The following is a 12063-nucleotide window of genomic DNA, read 5'->3' on the forward strand; positions in this document are numbered from 1 at the left end:
CTGTTTCCTTGGTTTAAATCTGGGTCTTTGGATGCAGTTGTATTTCAGAGCCGACGTTCAGGGCTTCAGATTGTTCCTGTAATCACATGATCACATGATCACACGCTCCTCTGAGTCTGGAACAGCCACAGTCATTCTCATCTGAAACCTCTCTCCATCAGCACCTCCCCTGCCCCCTCCTCCTCTCTCTGTCTTTCTCTCTCCCATCTCTTTCTTCCCTTTACTCCATCTCCCTCTTTCTCGCCGCGCCTCCCTCCCTCTCAATTTCCCTCTCTCCCTCTGCTCCTTCAATCTCTCCCTTTCTATTCTTCTTATTGCTTTGTGCCTGGATCTCACCTGGCCACAAAACTCATTTGAGCTGGATTTAGGTCTAAATGTCACACTCTCTGCTCTCCCTCCCTCTCTTCCCGCTTTCCCTCGCTACCTCCATCCTCCTCTCCGTCTACTCTACCCCCTCTTTCCCTCCCAATCTCCCTCTCGACCCCCTCTTTCTTCTTTCTCTCTCTGTTTTTTTGTCCATACATCCCAAGCTCAAACCTACACAGCAGCAAATGGAGAATCTGAGGGGAATCTGGCGGGACTAGGGTTTCTAAAAGTATCAAAAATCAGACACTTATCGATACTGAAAGTAGTTTCAAAACTAAAGACTCATTTGAGCAAGAAATTATACTAAAAAAGACGCATTCACAGGACAGAAATGAACCTTTCCTGAATAGTTTTAGAATAATCTTGAGCTGTATCAGAACAAGTATAAGACACATAGACTAATATACACCCATGGACCACTATGGAACCTACTGGATGACTGGAAAACTGTGTCTAATGTTCTTAATCTTGTGACTGTCCAATCAGAGCAGAGGACACAGGGGGGCGGAGTCAGTGTTATATCAGTTATCAGTTATATGTGCTTGTATCTGCTCTATAGTTATTATCCATCGCTCCCATGGATCAATATGTCATAATTTGGACATTTCAAATCACAGTATTCATCTAAAACGACTTAAAAATAAAAGAAACATGTCCGCTGACTTCTGTGTTAGAACAATACATGGTCCAAAGGGAGCTGATGTCGGCCCCTCCTGTGGATATCTGCACATCACACTACTGAGCAGCTGATTTTTTATTTTTTTTTTTATTTGTGCCATAATGACTACACAACGCTGCCAATTATCACCGATTAAGAAAATAAAATTGGAGAAGTCTTAGTCATAGTCTTGAAAATAAGTACTTAAAGGTTGATCAGACATGCACAAATCACTCCAAATGCAACTTCAGAGGGTCAATGAGAAGAAACAACATGGTTAAAAGCTCTGAAAAGTCAATTTTGCAGAATAATTTTGATTTTAATAAGACTTTGTGGTTCTTTGGGACTTTTTAGTCCTGATTTAGATCACAGACCCGACTCGTGGTCTCTGAAATGCGCCATTCATCAAAACTAACTTAATTTGTCTTGACACAATTAGTTTGATTTTGTTTGAAGTGAAGCCAGTTTAAGATCTGGGTACAGTCCGTAACACCAGCTGTACTTGTATAGTTGGACTGAACGAGGACAAACCAGTAGGATTATCAGTAGTACCAGTAGTACTTGTTGTATTATCTTTCTGATGGTATCTCCTCTTTCTTTGACTCCCGCTAAAACAAACTTCGGAAACTGAAACGGCCATTTTGAGTTCACTTCCTGATCCGCGGGGGGCCGACAGGAAGCAGAAATCTCACTTCCTATCTCTACCTCTACCTCTGCCCTGCTCAGAGTGATGTTGTTTTTCTTCAGATTAGTCTCTCTTCATCTTTCTCTCCCGTTAATCTCTCTCATTTTTATCCCATCTTTCTCACCACCATCTTTTGCCCTTGCCTTTCTTTCCATCTCTTCCTTCTATCTCCCATTCTTTCTTTTTCTCCTTTGCCCCTTCATCTCCTGCTCTCTTTTTCTGTCTTTTCCTCCCCCTTTTATCTCTCTCTTCCTCTGTATCCTCTCCCTCTGACCCTCCTCCCCCCTCTCTAACTCCCTCTTTCCCTGCTCCTTTCATCCCTCTCTTCCTCTGTATCCTCTCTCCCCCTTCTCTCTCTCCATTTCTCTTCCTCCCTCTCCCTCCCTCTCTCCCTTGATATACTTTCTCTCCACCATTTCCATCTCTCCCTGTGTCCCCCCCGCCTCTCTCCTTTCCTCTCGCCCTCCTTCTCCTCTCTCTATTTTTCTTGCCCCTCATGTTCTTGCTGTGTCAGTGTAATGATATCTTTCGTTTACCCTACTCCTCCCTCTCTCTCTCTCCCTCTCTCCATCTCTCCGCCTCTCCCTCCTGTAGAGCCACACACAGAGGAACTTTTATGATCTCATATTTAAGTCTTTATGAAATAAACATGTGCTCTGGGGCCTATAGAACTCTATGTGAGATTTCTATAAAAACACTGAATCCCATAACCTTCTGATCCACAAACGTTGAACCTTCTCATTAACTGTGTGGGATCAGCTCCACAAACTCGTCGTGTTAATCTGGAGCATATTGGGGCGACGGTGGCTCAGTTGGTAGAGCGTTCATCCATTGATCTGAAGGTTGGCGGTTGGAATCCTGCTGAAGAACTCATTTGATTTTTGTTGATTTACACTGACGTAGATTAGATGTTGGATGGTTTTTGTTTTGTTGACGGGCCCAGTGATTCCACCACATCTGCATCTGACAGTTACACATCAAACTCCACCTGAGGACCGTGACCCGTCTCAGCTCAGATTAAACTCGAGGGATTCTGTTTAAACGTGTTTTTCCCAGGACAAACTCGGAGCTGTTAAAATTAAGCTCCACAGATTACATCACCCGTTCTCAGCCTCCCACTTACTTCCTCCATTCTCTCCCTCTCTCCCTCTCCCTCCTCCTCCTCCCCAACCCTGTCTCTCTTTCTATTCATCTCTCCTTCTCCTCCTCTCTCTCTTTCTCCATCTCTCTCTCTCTCCTCTCCGCCCTCTCTCTCTCCTCCTTCTCCTCTCTCTTTCCCTCTGGGTCAAACATAATATATCTCTGTTTTTATTTTCTCCTCTTCTGTTTCCCACTGTTTCTGCAAACACAACACGACCTCCTCTGAGCATCTGGAACCACTCTTCTCTCTCCCCTACACCAGGGACTAAACCGGGAGTAAACCGGGACTAAACCAGGGACTAAACCAGGGACTAAACCAGGGACTAAACCAGGGACTAAACCAGGGACTAAACCAGGGACTAAACCAGGGACTAAACCAGGGACTAAACCAGGGACTAAACCAGGGACTAAACAGAAGTAGCAACAGCAGTAGTTGTAGAAGTAGTAGTTGTAGTATTGGCTGTGTACTGATAGTAGAATTTATTAGAAGTCTTTTTTTTTTTTCCCCGAGTCCTGTTCTTTCTGTTTTTATGAGTTCATTTGTCGTCACTTTGTCCCAGATCAGTCTGAGCTCCAGAGAATGGAAAGAGAGCGATGTCTTTTGTGGTTTTGAATAGGTTTATTAGGCTCAACAATACATCATTATGAGGGACGGAGGGGAGAGAGGGAACGAGGGACAAGAGAGAGGGAGCAGAGGAGAGGGAGGGAAAAGAGAGGGTGAGAAGGAGGATGGAGTAGGGAGTTGGTGAGAAGGAGAGAGCGCGATAAGAGGGAGAGGGGGGAAATTAGTGAAGAGATGAGAGAAAGGAGAGAAGAAAAAGAACAGTGAATTGTTAGTGTATGGGAAGAGGAGGGAGATGGGGGAGAAAGAGGGGTTTGAGAAGAATAAGAGGAAATGGAGAGAATGAGAGAAGGGAGAGGGACAGAGAGAGAGAGAGAATGGGAGGAAGGAGGAAGAGAGAGAGGGAGAGCGCTCAGTAATCAGCACCATTGTTTCAGCTGAAGCAGTGAGCATGTTTCTGTACAGGGTCTATATGTGTATGTGAGTGGAGATGGAGAGAGAGAGATGGAGGGAGGAAGGAGGTGTAGCCCGGAGGCCTTTTCTCTCAATGTGATTTGATTGTTTCCTGTTTCAGACGAAAGCTTCTCTCTATAATACAATCACCTCCATTTGATTACATCTGCACCAGGGACTGAACCGGGACTGAACCAGGGACTGAACCAGGACTGAACCGGGACTGAACCGGGGGCTGAACCAGGGGCTGAACCAGGGGCTGAACCGGGGACTGAACCGGGGACTGAATCGGGACTAAACTGGGGACCGAACCGGGGACCAAACCAGGGACCGAACTAGGAAATAATCCGGGGACTGAACCGGGGACCAATCCAGGGAATAATCCAGGGAATAATCCAGGGCCTGAACCAGGAATAAACCAGGATCGAACCGGGACCAAACCAGGGGCCAAATCTGGGGCCAAACCAGGGACTGAACCAAGGCAAATAAAAAAAACAAAAAAACATTTATATATACAGTACAGGTTTATTGCACGCTATGCGCCTTCAGAGCGACGTGATTGGTGCAGTGTTGCTGGTGCAGATTGTCAGGTAGATTAATATTAAAAGTGATTCCTGCGTGTACGGTGCACTGTTACTGTTACTACTGATGTGAGAGGGGGTTAATGCAGACTCTGAGCCGTGTGTGTGTATATGTATGCGTGTGTGTGTATATGTATGTGTGTGTATATGTATGTGTGTTGGACTAGGACTGGAGCGCTCCCGTTTGATGTTCCATGTGTGAGGAGCAGATAACAGAGGCACAGGTACAGACAGGTGATTCTAGCCGAATATTAATATATTAAACTCAACCTGGAATTTCACATGAAGAAGAAGCCGCGCCATGGAGGGCTGAAAACATGAACGTGAAATTAACATCATATTTAAGAGACGTGACGTGACCTGTCCTACGGTTTAGGTGTGATCAGGGTTTATGAGGAGAAAAACAGTGTTCACATCTGAGAGGGACTGAAATCTGTCCAAGAAACTCATGCATTTCAGAACATGTTTGTAGAGGTTGAAACTACAGGGTTAGCAGCAGGGTTAGGGTCAGGGAGGGCATCTGACACACAGGAAGACACAGTAACAGTAGTAGTTTCATTAGTAGCAGCAGTAGTAGTAGATATAAAACAGTGCATTTTCTGTGTACATTCCGGTCTGGTCTGATGGTTGCGTGTGTTATTGCCTGTGTCTAATCCTCAGATCATGTGTGGTATTAGCGTGTTTTTAGCGTGTAAATCCTTTAATATGTTTTTGTTGTGTGATTTTTGGCCCTCCCTCGTCTCTGCTCCTGTTTCAGTCTGATCCAGGTCTAAACGTCTGGGATTCTCAGACTGACTGACATTAAGAGCAGCTTTAGTCACATGAACAGGTTTATTTAGACGTCACAAATACACAGGTTTTAATGTGTGTTTTATCCAGAGCTGTCTCAACTGGAGAGAATGTTCAAATTAAGGCTGGAAACAATTCAGTCCTGCTTTAGTCCTGCTTTAGTCCTGCTTTAGTCCTGCTTTAGTCCTGCTTTAGTCCTGCTTTAGTCCTGCTTTAGTCCTGCTTTAGTCCTGCTTTAGTCCTGCTTTAGTCCTGCTTTAGTCCTGCTTTAGTCCTGCTTTAGTCCTGCTTTAGTCTTTAGTCCTGATTTTTCCCTGCTTAAGTTCTGGTTTAGACCTGGTTCAGTTCAGTTTTGGTTCTGATTAAATCCTGATTTAGTCTTGATCTGGGCCTGGATTTGTGCTGGTTCAGTTCTGGTTCAATCCTGATTTAGTTCTGGTTTAGTCCTCGTTCAGTCCTCTCTCCTTAAATAGTTGTATTTGGGTAGTCGAGGTTGAGGCCTTTTTTGGTCCAGTTTTAATACAGTTTTAGTCCTGTTTTGGTCCAGTTATGGTTCTGTTTTTTGTCCAGTTTTGGTCCTGTTTTAGCCCTGTTTTTGGTCCTGTTTTTGGTCCTGTTTTGGTCCTGTTTTGGTCGCGTTTTGGTCGCGTTTTTGTCCTGTTTTAGTTCAGTTTTGGTCCTGTTTTGGTCCTGTTTTTGGTCCTGTTTTAGTCATGTTTTAGTCATGTTTTGGTCCTGTTTTGGTCCTGTTTTTGGTCCTGTTTTAGTCATGTTTTGGTCCTGTTTTGGTCTAGTTTAATCCTGACCTGGTTCTCTCTGCAGTGAGTAATGTGTCTGTTCAGACACAGGGAGACCTCTGCACCAAAACAACAGCACTAAAATAACCAGGTAAACAAACAAGTAAACCCATTTACTTTAACAAAATCATGATTGAGTTGACATTTAAATCTGTCCACCAAGTTACAGGTCAGATCTGTGGATAGTCGAGCCTGGTTACAATAAAACTTGTGTTTTTCAAGATTTTAGTAATTTACAACCATTTGCCGTACTTTGGAACATTACAAGTGACCAGACAAATGAAAAGCATCTTTACTTCTGTGGGACATTCACTGTAACACTTGATGTATTTAGATCACCATGTTTCCTGTCATTGATTTGAAAATGCTACATTCAACATATTAACATGTAAAGTTTCACTTTCCTTTTTGACACTTTGAGTCTCCCCACCCTTTGCTCCCAGCACTAAGTCCCTCCTCCTTCAGAGCGCTGTCACAACACAATCTGCACATCAGGGAAGGAACATTATAACACGGTTAAAAAAAAAAACTTTCAGATTACAATTTTGTTTTAATTGCAATAAACTTTGGGTTATTTTTAAATGCCAAGAAAAGAAAGAAACCCAGGAATCCTTTTGAAATGTAAACTCTAAATATATTCCTCGTCTTCTGGTGCACACGCGTAGAAGCCTTCGTTGGTTTAAAATAGTTTTGTTCAAAGTGAAATGATGAAATCTGGTGTTACCTGCACAGAGTCTGACTGCAGTCCCCCGAGGAAGTGAGGAAGGATATGTGAGAAAGAGGAGGGAGAGGAAGAAAGGGAGAGAAACAGGGGAGGTCGAGGGAGACGGAGGGAAATGCATGTACAAGAAAGAAGGAACGAAACAGAGATGGGGGAAGGAGGATGGGACAGAGGGAGAAAGCTAGAGGAGATGGAGGGGGCAAGAGGAAGAGAGATAGAGGGTGGAAGACAAGGAGAGGCGGGGAGAGAGAGAGACCAGTGGGAAAGAGGGGCGAAAGGGAGAGAGAGAGATGGGGGGAAGGAGGATGGTAGAGAGAGAGAAAGCGAGAGGAGTTGGGGGCAGAAAGAGGGTAGAAGAGACGAGAGAGAAGGAGGATGGGAGAGAGATAGAGGGAGGGGTCTACAAAAAGAAAGAGAGGAGGGGGGTGGGAAACAGGGATGTACAAGAAAGACAGGAAAGCAGGGAGGGGCAGGAGAGGGGGAGAAAGAGAAGGGGTGTGGGACAAAGAAAGAGAGTGGTTTCTTGTATCAGATGTAAAATGAGCAGTTTTCATCACTGTTGCGTAAAGTTCTTGTGAAATATTAAAATGTCTTTGTCACAGAAGAAAAGCTGTGATTCCAACTCATTATGAATCATGTCTGTCTCTCTCTCCTCTGCTTTTGTCCCGGTTCAGTCCTGGTTCAGTCCTGGTTCAGTCCTGGTTCAGTCCTGGTTCAGTCCTGGTTTAGTCCCGGTCCTGTCCTGGTTCTGTCCTGGTTCTGTCCTGGTTCTGTCCTGGTTCTGTCCTGGTTCTGTCCTGGCCTTGTCCTGGTTTAGTCCTGGTTTAGTCCTGGTTTAGTCCTGGTCCAGTCCCGGTCCAGTCCCGGTCCAGTCCCGGTCCAGTCCCGGTCCAGTCCCGGTCTAGTCCTGGTTTAGGCCCGGTCCAGTCCCGTTCCAGCCCCGTTCCAGTCCTGGTTTAGTCCTGGTTCAATCCTGCTGCAGTCCTGGTTTAGTCCTGGTTTAGTCCCGGTCCAGTCCCGGTCCAGTCGCGGTTTAGTCCCGGTCCAGTCCCGGTCCAGTCCCGGTCCAGTCCCGGTCCAGTCCCGGTCCAGTCCTGGTTTAGTCCTGGTTCATTCCTGGTTTAGTCCTGGTTCATTCTTGGTTCAGCCCTGGTTCATTCTTGGTTCAGCCCTGGTTCAGCCCTGGTTCAGTCCCAGTTTAGCCCCATTTCATACATTTCTATATTTCTTTAAAGCTTTGATGTCTCACATGTGTCTCAGTGATTTTCTAGATCTTTTATATTTTGTAATTTTAACTGAATCCCATAAAATCACATTATGTTCCACTTTACCCCTGTGTCAGAATTCCAGTTTGTGTTTAGACTTTTAAAGGATTTTTCATCTTTGTATCACCACATTTCTAAACCACAGAGGCCTCCCAGGATTCACAAAATGGCCACCCCAGATGAACAGTTCTTTATAGATCCTCTTCAGAATAATCCTCTCTTTCTCTTTAAGGTCGCTCTGCTCCTTAAACTCTCATTTTCTTTGGCTTTGGGCAGAATATGGACAGACCCAGTCCTCAGGCCCAGAATCCACCGTGAAACTCCCCAAATCGGAACCACAAAAGACCTACTGTCAGACCGCCCGGATCCTGCAGTCTGATTGGTCCGTAGCCTCAGGGCGCCGTCATGTGACCTCAAGGCTGAATGGCGGCTCGGTTTAGTCTCGGTCTGGTCTCGATCTGATCTTGGTCTTGGTCAGTACTGTTTGTGAATGGGCAAAATGAGCAGGACTAAAATCAAGAATTCAAACTGAATGAGGACTGAAAGAGGACTAACCCAGGACTGAACCAGAACTGAACCAGGGCTGAACCAGGGCTGAACCAGGGCTGAACCAGGGCTGAACCAGGACAGGACCAGGACAGGACCAGGACAGGACCAGGACAGGACCAGGACAGGACCAGGGCTGAACCAGGACAGAACCAGGACAGAACCCAGGCCTAACACTAGGACTACCCTATAGAACTAAACCCGGAGTAAACTAAGACAATTAATAACCATCCTCCTATATCCCTGTGTGCCAGATGCCCTCCCATCCTCCCATATCCCTGTAGTGTTAGACTGAGATGGGGGCGGGTCTTATGTGTCTCCATCTGCCGATGTTGTGGTTGGATAAATACCTCAGGAGAACGGGCCTCATCAGTGGAATCGCACCCACAGCCTCCTTCTCTTTAATATGGATGTTAATTAGCCCTATGACAGGGTAATAGATGTGTTTTGTATACAAGTGTTTTGCATTTTAAGTGTTATCGACGGCGGGCTGCTCCTTCACGCTCTGGGCTGTATCGATCGCGTTTATGGGCAATGGTATTGATCGTCTGGGGCTAATCTCTAAACGAAGTCATTGTTTAGATAATAGACTTTATTTAAAGTAGAGAAAAGGAGCTGAGTTCTGCTGCACAGTGTGGGCGAAGTGCTGAGCAAGGATGACGAAAACTGATATGGAGTTATTGTCTCTGGGCTAAATCTGCATTTGACCCAGCCTTCAGTGTCTCTGGGTTAAACCTGTCAGGTTTAACCCAGAGGGTTAAACCACGGACACTGGGAGAACATGCAAACTCCACAGAAAGGCCCTCTTGGTCTGGGAATCCAATCCTCATTCTCTTTGTTGTGGCTATGAGTGCTAATGACTCTGCCACCTTATTTTTGTTATCTACTTAACTGTTAACGTCCTCTCCTCCTTCTCCTCGTTTCTACCATCAGTGGAGTGAGAATTCAAAAAAAAAAAACACTAAATAGACCTCCATGACCTGTCAGTATGGACACACCATCTCATTCAGTGTTTGTTCTGTTGTTGTTTTTTCTCTACCATTTTCTAGATACACACAGAAGACACCAAATATTCAGTGCAAGATGTATATAATTATGTAGCAAAGAAAACAAGTGAAAAAACAATAAACAGAGATGGAAAAGTGTGTCCAAACCTTTGACTGGTCGTGTGTTAGGTGTTAAACAGCTGACTCAGAACAGAACAGAAAAAAACCTCATGGGCTCAGGTGGGGGTGCTGACAAAACCACATGATGTTGTGAGGAAACAGGAAATAACTTGTTGGTCTTGTCCCCTCCCCCCCACCCTCCTTCTTTATGATCCTGGCCCTCTCCGTTACATGAGCTGTTCCTCTTCCTCAACGTGTAATCTCCTCTTCATTGCGTTTGGGCCTTGATCACACTGCTAACCACAAGGAGGGTTCAAATAGGGCCCGAGATCACTAGATTACTCAAAACACGCATGGATGACATTTAAAAACCTCTTTAGGCATGTTTTTGATGAGGGAACAACATTAAAACAAGGTAGAACGCTCCAAAAAGTCCATTTTGCGTAATTCCTCCTCTTTAAACTGGCACAAACCTCGCTCCAAAACCTCCTTTATTTCATTTAGCCAGACACAAAAACTCGCTTAACCAAATAACTGATTATCTGCAGAGAAACGAGTCCAAATCACACTCGGCGCTCGGGACAGATGCCCGTAAATTACTTAGTTTAATATTTTTCTTGTTTTGCGTTTCCACGGCGACGCTGCGTACACTGTGGGACATTGCGGTTTTTGGTACATGATTTGGTGAAAACGGTGAAGAAGGCACCAGCTGCACAGACAGGCCCAGGACAATAAGAGCTGTGGAAATGAGCCACGCAAACGTTTGGATTGTTGCTTTTTTGGAACGACTGAGACAATTAAGCTGAGATATAAAAATTGGACTTTGGCTACAGGATGATGTGCCAAAAATCACTCTGCAATTTTAGAGTTTCATCTCGTTTATTCTGAACTAATTAGTGTCTTAAATATGCCCCGCAGATGTAACTAAAGTCCTCTGCTTCATAATAAAGTTTGTGCTTCACTCTGTTGTATCTGAATCGGTATCGAGTATCGTGTTCGTTCCTTGGTATCGATGGATCTCTCACATTTCAGCCGTGCTCTTTGTTCTGTGTTTACACTGTAGATGGAGCATTTGGAGATTATAGAGCCATGTTCTGTCATTATCCCGGTCACATCCTTCAAACGGCGCGCGGGTCCTCAGCCTGATGGGCCATAACAGAAGCATGTTTGTGATGGACTTTAATAGAATAACACGCTCAGATGTCCAGATTAAAGTCCTCGTTCAGAACCATTCACCTGCTGCTGTTTCCTCTCATTATCCCCCATTAGAGTCACTCACAGGCAGCACGGATGAGAGAGAGAGGAGGGGAGGAAGAGAGGAGAGACGAGAGAGGAAGCCTTATTTAAAGAAGAAGACGCTCTGTAGTTATAATCGATGACACCTGTGGATCATTAATATAATATGGAGCTTTTAAATCACAATATTGATCAAAAACGACACCAAAGCGCCACACGCTGTCGATGTTTTTGCATTTGTACAACGCCGCCGAATCCCACGAGTATCACCGATTAAGAAAAGAAACCTGGAGAAGGAAGTGCATACGGGGGTTGATCAGAGCAATTACGTCTTGTATTTAGAGTGATTCATGTTTGAGTAATCTTTATTCTTCTGTATTCAACTTCAGAGCGACAATAAGACACAAACAACTATAGCATGGTTAAAAGTTCTGAAAAAGTCACTATAATCCCATCTGAACCTGTGTTGCCAGGGCTCTAACTTGCAGATAGAGACACATACAAGTTTGTTTCATTCTCAGTTTATGGACACGTCTCTTGTGAAAGCTCAGAACCTCCAGAATTCACTCTCTGAGCTGCACGGGCTGCACTAGCACTGATTCATGACTGTCTGCAGGGGCTGGGCTTTAGATACTGTCCCTTCAGATCAGAGAGAGGCCTTTTAGGTTTAAACCACTTTTACAGTAGCTTGTGATTTTCTGTCATCTTCTCTCCTCCTTCCTTTGAGGTCACCCATAATCTGCTCTCCTCTGAACCATGATAATTCACATATTGATTTTACCCTGGCTCTTTTATATCAGATGCCCTCCCTGACCCAGCCCTGTCATCCCTTTCAACTCTGTGATGCTGCATATAAACCAGTGTATAATTACATTCTATCATATCTCTATTCCCTCACCTCCTTTTCTCCTCTCTTCTAACATGTTTTTTTTCTTTTTCCCGCTCCTGTCTACTCCTGTCTGTCCCTGTCTGCTCCCGTCTCCTCCCGTCCGCTCCTCCAAACCTGTTATAGTCCACATAATCGCGGATCAATACCAAGCGTAGCCGCAGCGCTAGTGTCCCGTTAGCCTCTGATTAATGTCTCTGCAATCCACTTATCGGCCAATCAATGAGCCGCGTCTGCCCCAAGCCCCGCCCCCCTGACACACATATCTCATG

General features: G+C 45.0%; 1 protein-coding gene across 10 annotated transcripts in view; it reads left to right on the forward strand.

The window, feature by feature from the left end:
- The window catches only part of LOC117385136 (partitioning defective 3 homolog), a 172278-nt gene that overhangs the window by 138698 nt on the left and 21517 nt on the right, over nt 1-12063 (forward strand). The gene's annotated exons all lie outside the window — the stretch shown is intronic.

Source organism: Periophthalmus magnuspinnatus, chromosome 17 (assembly GCF_009829125.3).
Source record: "Periophthalmus magnuspinnatus isolate fPerMag1 chromosome 17, fPerMag1.2.pri, whole genome shotgun sequence".
Classification (NCBI taxonomy): Eukaryota; Metazoa; Chordata; class Actinopteri; order Gobiiformes; family Gobiidae; genus Periophthalmus; species Periophthalmus magnuspinnatus.